This window comes from Idiotropiscis lumnitzeri, unplaced genomic scaffold (genome assembly GCF_059441095.1).
Source record: "Idiotropiscis lumnitzeri isolate Australia: NSW breed Sydney's pygmy pipehorse unplaced genomic scaffold, RoL_Ilum_1.0 HiC_scaffold_79, whole genome shotgun sequence".
Lineage (NCBI taxonomy): Eukaryota > Metazoa > Chordata > Actinopteri > Syngnathiformes > Syngnathidae > Idiotropiscis > Idiotropiscis lumnitzeri.
In genome coordinates this window covers 102,231-122,452 of record NW_028283617.1, presented here as the reverse complement: position 1 = coordinate 122,452, position 20,222 = coordinate 102,231, and positions in this window count along the sequence as shown.

The following is a 20,222-nucleotide window of genomic DNA, read 5'->3' as shown; positions in this document are numbered from 1 at the left end:
AAATAAATACTAAAAGAATGGCTGGGGAATAAAAAAATAATACGTTTTAATAATAATTTGGTTTTTTTGTTATAACATGAATTTCACTCTCTCTCTCCCCGTATATATATATATATATATATATATATATATATATATTATATATATTGTTTATTTTTTTTAAGCATTTTTGAAGGTGCGCCGCTACTTCGCGGATTTTCAGTTTTCGCGGGTGGTCTCGGTCCCCGTTAACCGCGATAACCGAGGGTTCACTGTACTCCATAAAATTTACAAAAAGCGAGGTGAAACACTCAACCAGAGCTGCTTTTTTTAACATTTCTCGAGGGCCATGGCGAGCCATTTCAAAAAAGCTGCACAACTAACGTATAAAATATTGATAAATTTGCTCGGCCTGATGTGTGTGTAAAGTTTTACGAGTTGTCGTTCATATTTAGAACCTCATAATCAGCTTTGTTTTATTGCCGAACAGTGCAATGCCACTCCCACAACTTTTCATGAAAAAGGACGAATTTCGTATTGTGACATCCTCATGGCCGAAACAGTCATCCGAGCATATATGAGGGCGACCTTGTTGAGTTGCACGGAGAAAAACATCCAAGAAAATAACTTGTATTAGCTTTTACCAGTTGGTGGCGCTACTACTACGATGGAAAATAAGTTGGTAGATGTCTTCAGGACTGAAGTATCCTCAAATGTGTACAACTTCGAGAAGATAGGATCATCTGAGTCATGTTGCCGGAGCTTTTGTTGCCACAGAGTACAATCGGACTTTTCAGCACCTTAATAGCCACGCCTTTTGCCAAAACGTCACAAAATTCGGCAGAGAGTAAGATCATTGTCTTGAGTCTTTTCTGACTCATTTTCAGTCGGATTCGTCAAAAGGGCACCGTGCAGTACGTGAAAATTAAAATAAAAACTAATTTTTGATTCCACTTGGCGGCACTGTGTGTATAACAAAATAATAACATTAAGATGTCTTCAGGTCGGGACGTTTTATTTACAGGTGAAGGTTTGGATTTTTAGGAGCATGTGCAGGGGAGTTATTAAGCATTCATTTATTTGTATTAGGTTCATTTTGTCTTCTTATTATTGATATTTGACTGATTCATTAAAAGCAGACAATTATGTTTTAGGTTAATTTTTTACCTGACATGTTTCGGCGAGTCTTTCGCCTTCTTCAGAGTGTCGCATGATGGTGTCTTGAGACCCGTCTTTATCAGCTGATGTTCCATGAGGGTGTGACTTACCTGTCAAAAAAATGAAAAAATCAGAGCAGTAAAAGAACAAGCACAACATGAACATTACAAATCAGCAATCACTGACCACTGCAAAAGGGAAAACCACATCATGGACCGGGAGAAGGGCAGGGTCATCCGCACAGAAGAGAACAAACAACAGCGCTGGATCAGAGAGGCCATTGAGATCTGCAAGCGAGGCATAAAAACCATGAACAGAGACAAGGGAGCCTTCATCCTCTCTACCACCTGGACCAGCATCTTGGCGGAGTGAACGGACAGCGGGGGGCGTGACTTGCCTTCATTCTTGTGACAGGTAAGTCACGCCCTCATGGAACATCAGCTGATAAAGACGGGTCACAAGACAGCATCATGTGACACTCTGAAGAAGGCGAAAGACTTTTGTATTGTGACATGCTCAAGGCCTAAACACTCATCCGAGCAAATATAAGGTAGATTTTGTTCACCTGCCCGGAGAAAAACATCAACGAAAATAATTTGTATTTGTTTTAACCAGTTGGTGGCGCTACCACTGCGATCAAAAATAAGTTGGCAGCCGTTTTCAGGGCCTGAATATCCTCAAATGTGAAAGATTTCCAGAAGATGGATCATCTGAATCATTTTGCAGGAACTTTTGTTGCCACGGAGAATAATCAGACTCTGCGGCACCGTAATAGCCACGCCCTTTGAAGGAAAGTCATAAAAATAGGGATAGAGTAAGATCAATGTCTTGAGTCTTTTCTAGCCAATTTTCAATCGGATTCGTTAAAAGGGCACCATGCAGTACGTCAAAATGTAAAAAATGATATTGATTGGCGCAAGGTGTATAACTGAATATAAACATATAGATGTCTTCAGGTACAGACTCTTTATGTACATGTGAAGTTTTGGATTTTTAGCAGCATGTGCAGGAGAGTTATTAAGCATTTTGTCCATTGCGGCGAAGGAAATCTTAAGTGAAAACTTTGAAGCCCCGCCCCCGTCATATAGTATTTCGGAAACAAAAAATTTTAGCCCCAGTGTTTGTCCCAGGTCTTCAGATGCTACAGACAGAATTTTAAGGCAATCAGATGAAGCCTTTAGGATCAGGGTGCAAAAGAATGACCCCTGTAAACATGCAAAAAAGGGCAAAAGTCGGACTTTCAAAAATTCATAACTCACTTCCTGTTCATATTAGACGTTAAAATATCAAATTTTTCGCCATGCCCGATGAGACTGCCAAGTTTGGTGAGTTTTTGTGCATGTTTCGGGGGTCAAAAATGCGATCGAACAATCGGAAAAATAATAATAATAATAATTTCTACAAAAACAATAGGGACTTCGCAGCGGTCGCTGCTCAGGCCCTAATAATAATAATAATAATAATAATAAAAGTAATAATATTTTCTCCAAAAACAATAGGGACCTCGCCGCGGTCGCGGCTCGGGCCCCAATAATAATTTCTACACAAAGTCCATTGTGGTGACCCGCCACCTTTTAAGTAAATTCAAAATGGCCGACTTCCTGTAAAACCTAGCTCATTGCTCCAAGAGACTTTTTTGTAGGTCTTGGTCTTATACATACAGTGAACCCTCGCTACTTCGCGGTTCACCTTTCGCGGGTTCAGTGCTTCGCGGGTCTAAAAAATATTCGGGGGCATTGTAGTTTCGCCGAGCGGCACGACGGGGCGCTGGAGCGGTTAGACGGCCGGCGTGCGCCGAAGAAGAGCGTGGGCGAAGAGGAGAGTGGACGAAGAAGAGCACGTTCTCCCGGACACGATCGGTGGCGACGTTTCGCGCGGTTCGGACTGTACCAGAGCTCCGGCCAGCGTGCGTGGCAGTTAAGCCGTAGAGGAGCACCTTCCCCGGGCACGGGCGGTGCCAAGCGGCCCCTAAGTTTAACCGAATGGAAGCTCCGGAGGAGGAGGGCATGCTCGCGTCACAATAAGCCGAAGAGGAGCACCTTCCCCGGGCACGGGCGGTTCCAAGCGGCCCCTAAGTTTAACCGAATGGAAGCTCCGGGGGCGGAGGGCGGGCGTGTGTCACAGTTAAGCCAAATTGGAGCACCTCTTCTGCCCGGGCACGAGCGGAGCGCGAGGCTGTCAGTTATGAATGAATAAATGAATAAATAAATAAAGAATGCCACCTTTCATTTCACAGGGCACACCGGACGGCGTACCAGCAGGTAAAAGTCGGAGTAATTAAATAAATACTAAAAGAATGGCTGGGGAATAAAAAAATAATACGTTTTAATAATAATTTGGTTTTTTTGTTATAACATGAATTTCACTCTCTCTCTCCCCGTATATATATATATATATATATATATATATATATATAAATATATATATATTTATTATATATATTGTTTATTTTTTTTAAGCATTTTTGAAGGTGCGCCGCTACTTCGCGGATTTTCAGTTTTCGCGGGTGGTCTCGGTCCCCGTTAACCGCGATAACCGAGGGTTCACTGTACTCCATAAAATTTACAAAAAGCGAGGTGAAACACTCAACCAGAGCTGCTTTTTTTAACATTTCTCGAGGGCCATGGCGAGCCATTTCAAAAAAGCTGCACAACTAACGTATAAAATATTGATAAATTTGCTCGGCCTGATGTGTGTGTAAAGTTTTACGAGTTGTCGTTCATATTTAGAACCTCATAATCAGCTTTGTTTTATTGCCGAACAGTGCAATGCCACTCCCACAACTTTTCACGAAAAAGGACGAATTTCGTATTGTGACATCCTCATGGCCGAAACAGTCATCCGAGCAAATATAAGGTAGATTTTGTTCACCTGCCCGGAGAAAAACATCAACGAAAATAATTTGTATTTGTTTTAACCAGTTGGTGGCGCTACCACTGCGATCAAAAATAAGTTGGCAGCCGTCTTCAGGGCCTGAATATCCTCAAATGTGAAAAATTTCGAGAAGATGGATCATCTGAATCATTTTGCAGGAACTTTTGTTGCCACGGAGAATAATCAGACTCTGCGGCACCGTAATAGCCACGCCCTTCGAAGGAAAGTCACAAAAATAGGGATAGAGTAAGATCAATGTCTTGAGTCTTTTCTAGCCAATTTTCAATCAGATTCGTTAAAAGGGCACCGTGCAGTACGTCAAAATGTAAAAAATGATATTGATTGGCGCAAGGTGTATAACTGAATATAAACATATAGATGTCTTCAGGTACAGACTTTTTATGTACATGTGAAGTTTTGGATTTTTAGCAGCATGTGCAGGAGAGTTATTAAGCATTTTGTCCAATGCGGCGAAGGAAATCTTAAGTGAAAACTTTGAAGCCCCGCCCCCGTCATATAGTATTTCGGAAACAAAAAATTTTAGCCCCAGTGTTTGTCCCAGGTCTTCAGATGCTACAGACAGAATTTTAAGGCAATCAGATGAAGCCTTTAGGATCAGGGTGCAAAAGAATGACCCCTGTAAACATGCAAAAAAGGGCAAAAGTCGGACTTTCAAAAATTCATAACTCACTTCCTGTTCATATTTAGACGTTAAAATATCAAATTTTTCGCCATGCCCGATGAGACTGCCAAGTTTGGTGAGTTTTTGTGCATGTTTCGGGGGTCAAAAATGCGATCGAACAATCGGAAAAATAATAATAATAATAATTTCTACAAAAACAATAGGGACTTCGCAGCGGTCGCTGCTCAGGCCCTAATAATAATAATAATAATATTAATAATAATAAAAGTAATAATATTTTCTACAAAAACAATAGGGACCTCGCAGCCGTCGCAGCTCGGGCCCTAATAACAATTTCTAGAAAAACAATAGGGACCTCGCAGCGGTCACTGCTCGGGCCCTAATAATAATAATAATAAAAATAATAATAATTTCCACAAAAACAATGGGGACCTCGTAGCGGTCGCTGCTCAGGCCCTAATAATAATTTCTACAAAAACAATAGGGACCTCGCCGCCGTCGCTGCTCGGGCCCCAATAATAATTTCTACACAAAGTCCATTGTGGTGACTCGCCCCCTTTTAAGTAAATTCAAAATGGCCGACTTCCTGTAAAACCTAGCTCATTGCTCCAAGAGACTTTTTTGTAGGTCTTGGTCTTATACATACAGTGAACCCTCGCTACTTCGCGGTTCACCTTTCGCGGGTTCAGTGCTTCGCGGGTCTAAAAAATATTCGGGGGCATTGTAGTTTTGCCGAGCGGCACGACGGGGCGCTGGAGCGGTTAGACGGCCGGCGTGCGCCGAAGAAGAGCGTGGGCGAAGAGGAGAGTGGACGAAGAAGAGCACGTTCTCCCGGACACGATCGGTGGCGACGTTTCGCGCGGTTCGGACCGTACCAGAGCTCCGGCCGGCGTGCGTGGCAGTTAAGCCGTAGAGGAGCACCTTCCCCGGGCACGGGCGGTGCCAAGCGGCCCCTAAGTTTAACCGAATGGAAGCTCCGGAGGAGGAGGGCATGCTCGCGTCACAGTAAGCCGAAGAGGAGCACCTTCCCCGGGCACGGGCGGTTCCAAGCGGCCCCTAAGTTTAACCGAATGGAAGCTCCGGAGGAGGAGGGCATGCTCGCGTCACAGTAAGCCGAAGAGGAGCACCTTCCCCGGGCACGGGCGGTTCCAAGCGGCCCCTAAGTTTAACTGAATGGAAGCTCCGGAGGAGGAGGGCATGCTCGCGTCACAGTAAGCCGAAGAGGAGCACCTTCCCCGGGCACGGGCGGTGCCAAGCGGCCCCTAAGTTTAACCGAATGGAAGTTCCGGGGGAGGAGGGCGGGCGTGTGTCACAGTTAAGCCGAATTGGAGCACCTCTTCCGCCCGGGCACGAGCGGAGCGCGAGGCTGTCAGTTATGAATGAATAAATGAATAAATAAATAAAGAATGCCACCTTTCATTTCACAGGGCACACCGGACGGCGTACCAGCAGGTAAAAGTCGGAGTAATTAAATAAATACAAAAAGAATGGCTGGGGAATAAAAAAATAATACGTTTTAATAATAATTTGGTTTTTTTGTTCTAAAATGAATTTCACTCTCTCTCTCCCCGTATATATATATATATATATATATATATATATATTTATTATATATATTGTATATTTTTTTTAAGCATTTTTGAAGGTGCGCCGCTACTTCGCGGATTTTCAGTTTTCGCGGGTGGTCTCGGTCCCCATTAACCGCGATAACCGAGGGTTCACTGTACTCCATAAAATTTACAAAAAGCGAGGTGAAACACTCAACCAGAGCTGCTTTTTTTTAACATTTCTCGAGGGCCATGGCGAGCCATTTCAAAAAAGCTGCACAACTAACTTATAAAATATTGATAAATTTGCTCGGCCTGATGTGTGTGTAAAGTTTTACGAGTTGTCGTTCATATTTAGAACCTCATAATCAGCTTTGTTTTATTGCCGAACAGTGCAATGCCACTCCCACAACTTTTCACGAAAAATCATGAATTTCGTATTGTGACATCCTCATGGCCGAAACAGTCATCCGAGCATATATGAGGGCGACCATGTTGAGTTGCACGGAGAAAAACATCCAAGAAAATAACTTGTATTAGCTTTTACCAGTTGGTGGCGCTACTACTACGATGTAAAATAAGTTGGTAGATGTCTTCAGGGCTGAAGTATCCTCAAATGTGTACAACTTCGAGAAGATAGGATCATCTGAGTCATGTTGCCGGAGCTTTTGTTGCCACAAAGTACAATCGGACTTTTCAGCACCTTAATAGCCACGCCTTTTGCCAAAACGTCACAAAATTCGGCAGAGAGTAAGATCATTGTCTTGAGTCTTTTCTGACTAATTTTCAGTCGGATTCGTCAAAAGGGCACCGTGCAGTACGTGAAAATTAAAATAAAAACAAATTTTTGATTCCACTTGGCGGCACTGTGTGTATAACAAAATAATAACATTAAGATGTCTTCAGGTCGGGACGTTTTATTTACAGGTGAAGGTTTGGATTTTTAGGAGCATGTGCAGGGGAGTTATTAAGCATTCATTTATTTGTATTAGGTTCATTTTGTCTTCTTATTATTGATATTTGACTGATTCATTAAAAGCAGACATTTATGTTTTAGGTTAATTTTTTACCTGACATGTTTCGGCGAGTCTTTCGCCTTCTTCAGAGTGTCGCATGATGGTGTCTTGAGACCAGTCTTTATCAGCTGATGTTCCATGAGGGTGTGACTTACCTGTCAAAAAAATTAAAAAATCAGAGCAGTAAAAGAACAAGCACAACATGAACATTACAAATCAGCAATCACTGACCACTGCAAAAGGGAAAACCACATCATGGACCGGGAGAAGGGCAGGGTCATCCGCACAGAAGAGAACAAACAACAGCGCTGGATCAGAGAGGCCATTGAGATCTGCAAGCGAGGCATAAAAACCATGAACAGAGACAAGGGAACCTTCATCCTCTCTACCACCTGGAGCAGCATTTTGGCGGAGTGAACGGACAGCGGGGGGCGTGACTTGCCTTCGTTCTTGTGACAGGTAAGTCACGCCCTCATGGAACATCAGCTGATAAAGACGGGCCACAAGACACCATCATGTGACACTCTGAAGAAGGCGAAAGACTTTCGTATTGTGACATCCTCAAGGCCTAAACACTCATCCGAGCAAATGTAAGGTAGATTTTGTTAACCTGCCCGGAGAAAAAAATCAACGAAAATAATTTGTATTTGTTTTAACCAGTTGGTGGTGCTACCACTGCGATCAAAAATAAGTTGGCAGCCGTCTTCAGGGCCTGAATATCCTCAAATGTGAAAAATTTCGAGAAGATGGATCATCTGAATCATTTTGCAGGAACTTTTGTTGCCACGGAGAATAATCAGACTCTGCGGCACCGTAATACCCACGCCCTTCGAAGGAAAGTCACAAAAATAGGGATAGAGTAAGATCAATGTCTTGAGTCTTTTCTAGCCAATTTTCAATCAGATTCGTTAAAAGGGCACCGTGCAGTACGTCAAAATGTAAAAAATGATATTGATTGGCGCAAGGTGTATAACTGAATATAAACATATAGATGTCTTCAGGTCCAGACTCTTTATGTACATGTGAAGTTTTGGATTTTTAGCAGCATGTGCAGGAGAGTTATTAAGCATTTTGTCCATAGCGGCGAAGGAAATCTTAAGTGAAAACTTTGATGCCCCGCCCCCGTCATATAGTATTTCGGAAACAAAAAATTTTAGCCCCAGTGTTTGTGCCAGGTCTTCAGATGCTACAGACAGAATTTTAAGGCAATCAGATGAAGCCTTTAGGATCAGGGTGCAAAAGAATGACCCCTGTAAACATGCAAAAAAGGGCAAAAGTCGGACTTTCAAAAATTCATAACTCACTTCCTGTTCATATTAGACGTTAAAATATCAAATTTTTCGCCATGCCCGATGAGACTGCCAAGTTTGGTGAGTTTTTGTGCATGTTTCGGGGGTCAAAAATGCGATCGAACAATCGGAAAAATAATAATAATAATAATTTCTACAAAAACAATAGGGACTTCGCAGCGGTCGCTGCTCAGGCCCTAATAATAATAATAATAATAATAATAAAAGTAATAATATTTTCTACAAAAACAATAGGGACCTCGCAGCCGTCGCAGCTCGGGCCCTAATAACAATTTCTAGAAAAACAATAGGGACCTCGCCGCCGTCGCTGCTCGGGCCCCAATAATAATTTCTACACAAAGTCCATTGTGGTGACCCGCCCCCTTTTAAGTAAATTCAAAATGGCCGACTTCCTGTAAAACCTAGCTCATTGCTCCAAGAGACTTTTTTGTAGGTCTTGGTCTTATACATACAGTGAACCCTCGCTACTTCGCGGTTCACCTTTCGCGGGTTCAGTGCTTCGCGGGTCTAAAAAATATTCGGGGGCATTGTAGTTTCGCCGAGCGGCACGACGGGGCGCTGGAGCGGTTAGACGGCCGGCGTGCGCCGAAGAAGAGCGTGGGCGAAGAGGAGAGTGGACGAAGAAGAGCACGTTCCCCCGTACACGATCGGTGGCGACGTTTCGCGCGGTTCGGACCGTACCAGAGCTCCGGCCAGCGTGCGTGGCAGTTAAGCCGTAGAGGAGCACCTTCCCCGGGCACGGGCGGTGCCAAGCGGCCCCTAAGTTTAACCGAATGGAAGCTCCGGAGGAGGAGGGCATGCTCGCGTCACAGTAAGCCAAAGAGGAGCACCTTCCCCGGGCACGGGCGGTTCCAAGCGGCCCCTAAGTTTAACCGAATGGAAGCTCCGGAGGAGGAGGGCATGCTCGCGTCACAGTAAGCCGAAGAGGAGCACCTTCCCCGGGCACGGGCGGTGCCAAGCGGCCCCTAAGTTTAACCGAATGGAATCTCCGGGGGAGGAGGACGGGCGTGTGTCACAGTTAAGCCAAATTGGAGCACCTCTTCTGCCCGGGCACGAGCGGAGCGCGAGGCTGTCAGTTATGAATGAATAAATAAATAAAGAATGCCACCTTTCATTTCACAGGGCACACCGGACGGCGTACCAGCAGGTAAAAGTCGGAGTAATTAAATAAATACAAAAAGAATGGCTGGGGAATAAAAAAATAATACGTTTTAATAATAATTTGGTTTTTTTGTTATAACATGAATTTCACTCTCTCTCTCCCCGTATATATATATATATATATATATTTATTATATATATTGTATATTTTTTTTAAGCATTTTTGAAGGTGCGCCGCTACTTCGCGGATTTTCAGTTTTCGCGGGTGGTCTCGGTCCCCATTAACCGCGATAACCGAGGGTTCACTGTATTCCATAAAATTTACAAAAAGCGAGGTGAAACACTCAACCAGAGCTGCTTTTTTTAACATTTCTCGAGGGCCATGGCGAGCCATTTCAAAAAAGCTGCACAACTAACGTATAAAATATTGATAAATTTGCTCGGCCTGATGTGTGTGTAAAGTTTTACGAGTTGTCGTTCATATTTAGAACCTAATAATCAGCTTTGTTTTATTGCCGAACAGTGCAATGCCACTCCCACAACTTTTCACGAAAAAGGACGAATTTCGTATTGTGACATCCTCATGGCCGAAACAGTCATCCGAGCATATATGAGGGCGACCTTGTTGAGTTGCATGGAGAAAAACATCCAAGAAAATAACTTGTATTAGCTTTTACCAGTTGGTGGCGCTACTACTACGATGTAAAATAAGTTGGTAGATGTCTTCAGGGCTGAAGTATCCTCAAATGTGTACAATTCGAGAAGATAGGATCATCTGAGTCATGTTGCCGGAGCTTTTGTTGCCACAGAGTACAATCGGACTTTTCAGCACCTTAATAGCCACGCCTTTTGCCAAAACGTCACAAAATTCGGCAGAGAGTAAGATCATTGTCTTGAGTCTTTTCTGACTAATTTTCAGTCGGATTCGTCAAAAGGGCACCGTGCAGTACGTGAAAATTAAAATAAAAACAAATTTTTGATTCCACTTGGCGGCACTGTGTGTATAACAAAATAATAACATTACGATGTCTTCAGGTCGGGACGTTTTATTTACAGGTGAAGGTTTGGATTTTTAGGAGCATGTGCAGGGGAGTTATTAAGCATTCATTTATTTGTATTAGGTTCATTTTGTCTTCTTATTATTGATATTTGACTGATTCATTAAAAGCAGACAATTATGTTTTAGGTTAATTTTTTACCTGACATGTTTCGGCGAGTCTTTCGCCTTCTTCAGAGTGTCGCATGATGGTGTCTTGAGCTGATGTTCCATGAGGGTGTGACTTACCTGTCAAAAAAATGAAAAAAATCAGAGCAGTAAAAGAACAAGCACAACATGAACATTACAAATCAGCAATCACTGACCACTGCAAAAGGGAAAACCACATCATGGACCGGGAGAAGGGCAGGGTCATCCGCACAGAAGAGAACAAACAACAGCGCTGGATCAGAGAGGCCATTGAGATCTGCAAGCGAGGCATAAAAACCATGAACAGAGACAAGGGAGCCTTCATCCTCTCTACCACCTGGACCAGCATCTTGGCGGAGTGAACGGACAGCGGGGGGCGTGACTTGCCTTCATTCTTGTGACAGGTAAGTCACGCCCTCATGGAACATCAGCTGATAAAGACGGGTCACAAGACACCATCATGTGACACTCTGAAGAAGGCGAAAGACTTTCATATTGTGACATGCTCAAGGCCTAAACACTCATCCGAGCAAATATAAGGTAGATTTTGTTAACATGCCCGGAGAAAAGCATCAACGAAAATAATTTGTATTTGTTTTAACCAGTTGGTGGCGCTACCACTGCGATCAAAAATAAGTTGGCAGCCGTCTTCAGGGCCTGAATATCCTCAAATGTGAAAAACTTCGAGAAGATGGATCATCTGAATCATTTTGCAGGAACTTTTGTTGCCACGGAGAATAATCAGACTCTGCGGCACCGTAATAGCCACGCCCTTCGAAGGAAAGTCACAAAAATAGGGATAGAGTAAGATCAATGTCTTGAGTCTTTTCTAGCCAATTTTCAATCAGATCCGTTAAAAGGGCACCGTGCAGTACGTCAAAATGTAAAAAATGATATTGATTGGCGCAAGGTGTATAACTGAATATAAACATATAGATGTCTTCAGGTACAGACTCTTTATGTACATGTGAAGTTTTGGATTTTTAGCAGCATGTGCAGGAGAGTTATTAAGCATTTTGTCCATTGCGGCGAAGGAAATCTTAAGTGAAAACTTTGATGCCCCGCCCCCGTCATATAGTATTTCGGAAACAAAAAATTTTAGCCCCAGTGTTTGTGCCAGGTCTTCAGATGCTACAGACAGAATTTTAAGGCAATCAGATGAAGCCTTTAGGATCAGGGTGCAAAAGAATGACCCCTGTAAACATGCAAAAAAGGGCAAAAGTCGGACTTTCAAAAATTCATAACTCACTTCCTGTTCATATTAGACGTTAAAATATCAAATTTTTCGCCATGCCCGATGAGACTGCCAAGTTTGGTGAGTTTTTGTGCATGTTTCGGGGGTCAAAAATGCGATCGAACAATCGGAAAAATAATAATAATAATAATTTCTACAAAAACAATAGGGACTTCGCAGCGGTCGCTGCTCAGGCCCTAATAATAATAATAATAATAATAATAAAAGTAATAATATTTTCTACAAAAACAATTGGGACCTCGCCGTGGTCGCTGCTCGGGCCCCAATAATAATTTCTACACAAAGTCCATTGTGGTGACCCGCCCCCTTTTAAGTAAATTCAAAATGGCCGACTTCCTGTAAAACCTAGCTCATTGCTCCAAGAGACTTTTTTGTAGGTCTTGGTCTTATACATACAGTGAACCCTCGCTACTTCGCGGTTCACCTTTCGCGGGTTCAGTGCTTCGCGGGTCTAAAAAATATTCGGGGGCATTGTAGTTTCGCCGAGCGGCACGACGGGGCGCTGGAGCGGTTAGACGGCCGGCGTGCGCCGAAGAAGAGCGTGGGCGAAGAGGAGAGTGGACGAAGAAGAGCACGTTCCCCCGGACACGATCGGTGGCGACGTTTCGCGCGGTTCGGACCGTACCAGAGCTCCGGCCAGCGTGCGTGGCAGTTAAGCCGTAGAGGAGCACCTTCCCCGGGCACGGGCGGTGCAAAGCGGCCCCTAAGTTTAACCGAATGGAAGCTCCGGAGGAGGAGGGCATGCTCGCGTCACAGTAAGCCGAAGAGGAGCACCTTCCCCGGGCACGGGCGGTTCCAAGCGGCCCCTAAGTTTAACCGAATGGAAGCTCCGGAGGAGGAGGGCATGCTCGCGTCACAGTAAGCCGAAGAGGAGCACCTTCCCCGGGCACGGGCGGTGCCAAGCGGCCCCTAAGTTTAACCGAATGGAAGCTCCGGGGGAGGAGGACGGGCGTGTGTCACAGTTAAGCCAAATTGGAGCACCTCTTCTGCCCGGGCACGAGCGGAGCGCGAGGCTGTCAGTTATGAATGAATAAATGAATAAATAAATAAAGAATGCCACCTTTCATTTCACAGGGCACACCGGACGGCGTACCAGCAGGTAAAAGTCGGAGTAATTAAATAAATACAAAAAGAATGGCTGGGGAATAAAAAAAGTAATACGTTTTAATAATAATTTGGTTTTTTTGTTATAAAATGAATTTCACTCTCTCTCTCCCCGTATATATATATATATATATATATATATATATATATATATATTTATTATATATATTGTATATTTTTTTTAAGCATTTTTGAAGGTGCGCCGCTACTTCGCGGATTTTCAGTTTTCGCGGGTGGTCTCGGTCCCCATTAACCGCGATAACCGAGGGTTCACTGTACTCCATAAAATTTACAAAAAGCGAGGTGAAACACTCAATCAGGGCTGCTTTTTTTAACATTTCTCGAGGGCCATGGCGAGCCATTTAAAAAAAGCTGCACAACTAACGTATAAAATATTGATAAATTTGCTCGGCCTGATGTGTGTGTAAAGTTTCACGAGTTGTCGTTCATATTTAGAACCTCATAATCAGCGTTGTTTTATTGCCGAACAGTGCAATGCCACTCCCACAACTTTTCACGAAAAAGGACAAATTTCGTATTGTGACATCCTCATGGCCGAAACAGTCATCCGAGCATATATGAGGGCGACCTTGTTGAGTTGCACGGAGAAAAACATCCAAGAAAATAACTTGTATTAGCTTTTACCAGTTGGTGGCGCTACTACTACGATGAAAAATAAGTCGGTAGATGTCTTCAGGGCTGAATTATCCTCAAATGTGTACAACTTCGAGAAGATAGGATCATCTGAGTCATGTTGCCGGAGCTTTTGTTGCCACAGAGTACAATCGGACTTTTCAGCACCTTAATAGCCACGCCTTTTGCCAAAACGTCACAAAATTCGGCAGAGAGTAAGATCATTGTCTTGAGTCTTTTCTGACTAATTTTCAGTCGGATTCGTCAAAAGGGCACCGTGCAGTATGTGAAAATTTAAATAAAAACAAATTTTTGATTCCACTTGGCGGCACTGTGTGTATAACAAAATAATAACATTAAGATGTCTTCAGGTCGGGACGTTTTATTTACAGGTGAAGGTTTGGATTTTTAGGAGCATGTGCAGGGGAGTTATTAAGCATTCATTTATTTGTATTAGGTTCATTTTGTCTTCTTATTATTGATATTTGACTGATTCATTAAAAGCAGACAATTATGTTTGAGGTTAATTTTTTACCTGACATGTTTCGGCGAGTCTTTTGCCTTCTTCAGAGTGTCGCATGATGGTGTCTTGAGACCCGTCTTTATCAGCTGATGTTCCATGAGGGTGTGACTTACCTGTCAAAAAAATGAAAAAATCAGAGCAGTAAAAGAACAAGCACAACATGAACATTACAAATCAGCAATCACTGACCACTGCAAAAGGGAAAACCACATCATGGACCGGGAGAAGGGCAGGGTCATCCGCACCGAAGAGAACAAACAACAGCGCTGGATCAGAGAGGCCATTGAGATCTGCAAGCGAGGCATAAAAACCATGAACAGAGACAAGGGAGCCTTCATCCTCTCTACCACCTGGAGCAGCATTTTGGCGGAGTGAACGGACAGCGGGGGGCGTGACTTGCCTTCATTCTTGTGACAGGTAAGTCACGCCCTCATGGAACATCAGCTGATAAAGACGGGTCACAAGACAGCATCATGTGACACTCTGAAGAAGGCGAAAGACTTTCGTATTGTGACATGCTCAAGGCCTAAACACTCATCCGAGCAAATATAAGGTAGATTTTGTTCACCTGCCCGGAGAAAAACATCAACGAAAATAATTTGTATTTGTTTTAACCAGTTGGTGGCGCTACCACTGCGATCAAAAATAAGTTGGCAGCCGTCTTCAGGACCTGAATATCCTCAAATGTGAAAAATTTCGAGAAGATGGATCATCTGAATCATTTTGCAGGAACTTTTGTTGCCACTGAGAATAATCAGACTCTGCGGCACCGTAATAGCCACGCCCTTCGAAGGAAAGTCACAAAAATAGGGATAGAGTAAGATCAATGTCTTGAGTCTTTTCTAGCCAATTTTCAATCAGATTCGTTAAAAGGGCACCGTGCAGTACGTCAAAATGTAAAAAATGATATTGATTGGCGCAAGGTGTATAACTGAATATAAACATATAGATGTCTTCAGGTACAGACTTTTTATGTACATGTGAAGTCTTGGATTTTTAGCAGCATGTGCAGGAGAGTTATTAAGCATTTTGTCCATTGCGGCGAAGGAAATCTTAAGTGAAAACTTTGAAGACCCGCCCCCGTCATATAGTATTTCGGAAACAAAAAATTTTAGCCCCAGTGTTTGTCCCAGGTCTTCAGATGCTACAGACAGAATTTTAAGGCAATCAGATGAAGCCTTTAGGATCAGGGTGCAAAAGAATGACCCCTGTAAACATGCAAAAAAGGGCAAAAGTCGGACTTTCAAAAATTCATAACTCACTTCCTGTTCATATTAGACGTTAAAATATCAAATTTTTCGCCATGCCCGATGAGACTGCCAAGTTTGGTGAGTTTTTGTGCATGTTTCAGGGGTCAAAAATGCGATCGAACAATCGGAAAAATAATAATAATAATAATTTCGACAAAAACAATAGGGACTTCGCAGCGGTCGCTGCTCAGGCCCTAATAATAATAATAATAATATTAATAATAATAAAAGTAATAATATTTTCTACAAAAACAATAGGGACCTCGCAGCCGTCGCAGCTCGGGCCCTAATAACAATTTCTAGAAAAACAATAGGGACCTCGCAGCGGTCACTGCTCGGGCCCTAATAATAATAATAATAAAAATAATAATAATTTCCACAAAAACAATGGGGACCTCGTAGCGGTCGCTGCTCAGGCCCTAATAATAATTTCTACAAAAACAATAGGGACCTCGCCGCCGTCGCTGCTCGGGCCCCAATAATAATTTCTACACAAAGTCCATTGTGGTGACCCGCCCCCTTTTAAGTAAATTCAAAATGGCCGACTTCCTGTAAAACCTAGCTCATTGCTCCAAGAGACTTTTTTGTAGGTCTTGGTCTTATACATACAGTGAACCCTCGCTACTTCGCGGTTCACCTTTCGCGGGTTCAGTGCTTCGCGGGTCTAAAAAATATTCGGGGGCATTGTAGTTTCGCCGAGCGAAAATAATTTGTATTTGTTTTAACCAGTTGGTGGCGCTACCACTGCGATCAAAAATAAGTTGGCAGCCGTCTTCAGGGCCTGAATATCCTCAAATGGGGCGCTGGAGCGGTTAGACGGCCGGCGTGCGCCGAAGAAGAGCGTGGGCGAAGAGGAGAGTGGACGAAGAAGAGCACGTTCTCCCGGACACGATCGGTGGCGACGTTTCGCGCGGTTCGGACCGTACCAGAGCTCCGGCCGGCGTGCGTGGCAGTTAAGCCGTAGAGGAGCACCTTCCCCGGGCACGGGCGGTGCCAAGCGGCCCCTAAGTTTAACCGAATGGAAGCTCCGGAGGAGGAGGGCATGCTCGCGTCACAGTAAGCCGAAGAGGAGCACCTTCCCCGGGCACGGGCGGTTCCAAGCGGCCCCTAAGTTTAACCGAATGGAAGCTCCGGAGGAGGAGGGCATGCTCGCGTCACAGTAAGCCGAAGAGGAGCACCTTCCCCGGGCACGGGCGGTTCCAAGCGGCCCCTAAGTTTAACTGAATGGAAGCTCCGGAGGAGGAGGGCATGCTCGCGTCACAGTAAGCCGAAGAGGAGCACCTTCCCCGGGCACGGGCGGTGCCAAGCGGCCCCTAAGTTTAACAGAATGGAAGTTCCGGGGGAGGAGGGCGGGCGTGTGTCACAGTTAAGCCGAATTGGAGCACCTCTTCCGCCCGGGCACGAGCGGAGCGCGAGGCTGTCAGTTATGAATGAATAAATGAATAAATAAATAAAGAATGCCACCTTTCATTTCACAGGGCACACCGGACGGCGTACCAGCAGGTAAAAGTCGGAGTAATTAAATAAATACAAAAAGAATGGCTGGGGAATAAAAAAATAATACGTTTTAATAATAATTTGGTTTTTTTGTTATAAAATGAATTTCACTCTCTCTCTCCCCGTATATATATATATATATATATATATATATATATATATCTATATATATATATATTGTATATTTTTTTTAAGCATTTTTGAAGGTGCGCCGCTACTTCGCGGATTTTCAGTTTTCGCGGGTGGTCTCGGTCCCCATTAACCGCGATAACCGAGGGTTCACTGTACTCCATAAAATTTACAAAAAGCGAGGTGAAACACTCAATCAGGGCTGCTTTTTTGAACATTTCTCGAGGGCCATGGCGAGCCATTTAAAAAAAGCTGCACAACTAACGTATAAAATATTGATAAATTTGCTCGGCCTGATGTGTGTGTAAAGTTTCACGAGTTGTCGTTCATATTTAGAACCTCATAATCAGCGTTGTTTTATTGCCGAACAGTGCAATGCCACTCCCACAACTTTTCACGAAAAAGGACTAATTTCGTATTGTGACATCCTCATGGCCGAAACAGTCATCCGAGCATATATGAGGGCGACCTTGTTGAGTTGCACGGAGAAAAACATCCAAGAAAATAACTTGTATTAGCTTTTACCAGTTGGTGGCGCTACTACTACGATGTAAAATAAGTTGGTAGATGTCTTCTGGGCTGAAGTATCCTCAAATGTGTACAACTTCGAGAAGATAGGATCATCTGAGTCATGTTGCCGGAGCTTTTGTTGCCACAGAGTACAATCGGACTTTTCAGCACCGTAATAGCCACGCCTTTTGCCAAAACGTCACAAAATTCGGCAGAGAGTAAGATCATTGTCTTGAGTCTTTTCTGACTAATTTTCAGTCGGATTCGTCAAAAGGGCACCGTGCAGTACGTGAAAATTAAAATAAAAACAAATTTTTGATTCCACTTGGCGGCGCTGTGTGTATAACAAAATAATAACATTAAGATGTCTTCAGGTCGGGACGTTTTATTTACAGGTGAAGGTTTGGATTTTTAGGAGCATGTGCAGGGGAGTTATTAAGCATTCATTTATTTGTATTAGGTTCATTTTGTCTTCTTATTATTGATATTTGACTGATTCATTAAAAGCAGACAATTATGTTTTAGGTTAATTTTTTACCTGACATGTTTCGGCGAGTCTTTTGCCTTCTTCAGAGTGTCGCATGATGGTGTCTTGAGACCCGTCTTTATCAGCTGATGTTCCATGAGGGTGTGACTTACCTGTCAAAAAAATGAAAAAATCAGAGCAGTAAAAGAACAAGCACAACATGAACATTACAAATCAGCAATCACTGACCACTGCAAAAGGGAAAACCACATCATGGACCGGGAGAAGGGCAGGGTCATCCGCACCGAAGAGAACAAACAACAGCGCTGGATCAGAGAGGCCATTGAGATCTGCAAGCGAGGCATAAAAACCATGAACAGAGACAAGGGAGCCTTCATCCTCTCTACCACCTGGAGCAGCATTTTGGCGGAGTGAACGGACAGCGGGGGGCGTGACTTGCCTTCATTCTTGTGACAGGTAAGTCACGCCCTCATGGAACATCAGCTGATAAAGACGGGCCACAAGACACCATCATGTGACACTCTGAAGAAGGCGAAAGACTTTCGTATTGTGACATCCTCAAGGCCTAAACACTCATCCGAGCAAATGTAAGGTAGATTTTGTTAACCTGCCCGGAGAAAAAAATCAACGAAAATAATTTGTATTTGTTTTAACCAGTTGGTGGCGCTACCACTGCGATCAAAAATAAGTTGGCAGCCGTCTTCAGGGCCTGAATATCCTCAAATGTGAAAAATTTCGAGAAGATGGATCATCTGAATCATTTTGCAGGAACTTTTGTTGCCACGGAGAATAATCAGACTCTGCGGCACCGTAATAGCCACGCCCTTCGAAGGAAAGTCACAAAAATAGGGATAGAGTAAGATCAATGTCTTGAGTCTTTTCTAGCCAATTTTCAATCAGATTCGTTAAAAGGGCACCGTGCAGTACGTCAAAATGTAAAAATTGATATTGATTGGCGCAAGGTGTATAACTGAATATAAACATATAGATGTCTTCAGGTACAGACTCTTTATGTACATGTAAAGTTTTGGATTTTTAGCAGCATGTGCAGGAATGTTACTAAGCATTTTGTCCATTGCGGCGAAGGAAATCTTAAGTGAAAACTTTGAAGCCCCGCCCCCGTCATATAGTATTTCGGAAACAAAAAATTTTAGCCCCAGTGTTTGTCCCAGGTCTTCAGATGCTACAGACAGAATTTTAAGGCAATCAGATGAAGCCTTTAGGATCAGGGTGCAAAAGAATGACCCCTGTAAACATGCAAAAAAGGGCAAAAGTCGGACTTTCAAAAATTCATAACTCACTTCCTGTTCATATTAGACGTTAAAATATCAAATTTTTCGCCATGCCCGATGAGACTGCCAAGTTTGGTGAGTTTTTGTGCATGTTTCGGGGGTCAAAAATGCGATCGAACAATCGGAAAAATAATAATAATAATAATTTCTACAAAAACAATAGGGACTTCGCAGCGGTCGCTGCTCAGGCCCTAATAATAATAATAATAATAATAATAAAAGTAATAATGTTTTCTACAAAAACAATAGGGACCTCGCCGCGGTCGCTGCTCGGGGCCCAATAATAATTTCTACACAAAGTCCATTGTGGTGACCCGCCCCCTTTTAAGTAAATTCAAAATGGCCGACTTCCTGTAAAACCTAGCTCATTGCTCCAAGAGACTTTTTTGTAGGTCTTGGTCTTATACATACAGTGAACCCTCGCTACTTCGCGGTTCACCTTTCGCGGGTTCAGTGCTTCGCGGGTCTAAAAAATATTCGGGGGCATTGTAGTTTCGCCGAGCGGCACGACGGGGCGCTGGAGCGGTTAGACGGCCGGCGTGCGCCGAAGAAGAGCGTGGGCGAAGAGGAGAGTGGACGAAGAAGAGCACGTTCCCCCGGACACGATCGGTGGCGACGTTTCGCGCGGTTCGGACCGTACCAGAGCTCCGGCCGGCGTGCGTGGCAGTTAAGCCGTAGAGGAGCACCTTCCCCGGGCACGGGCGGTTCCAAGCGGCCCCTAAGTTTAA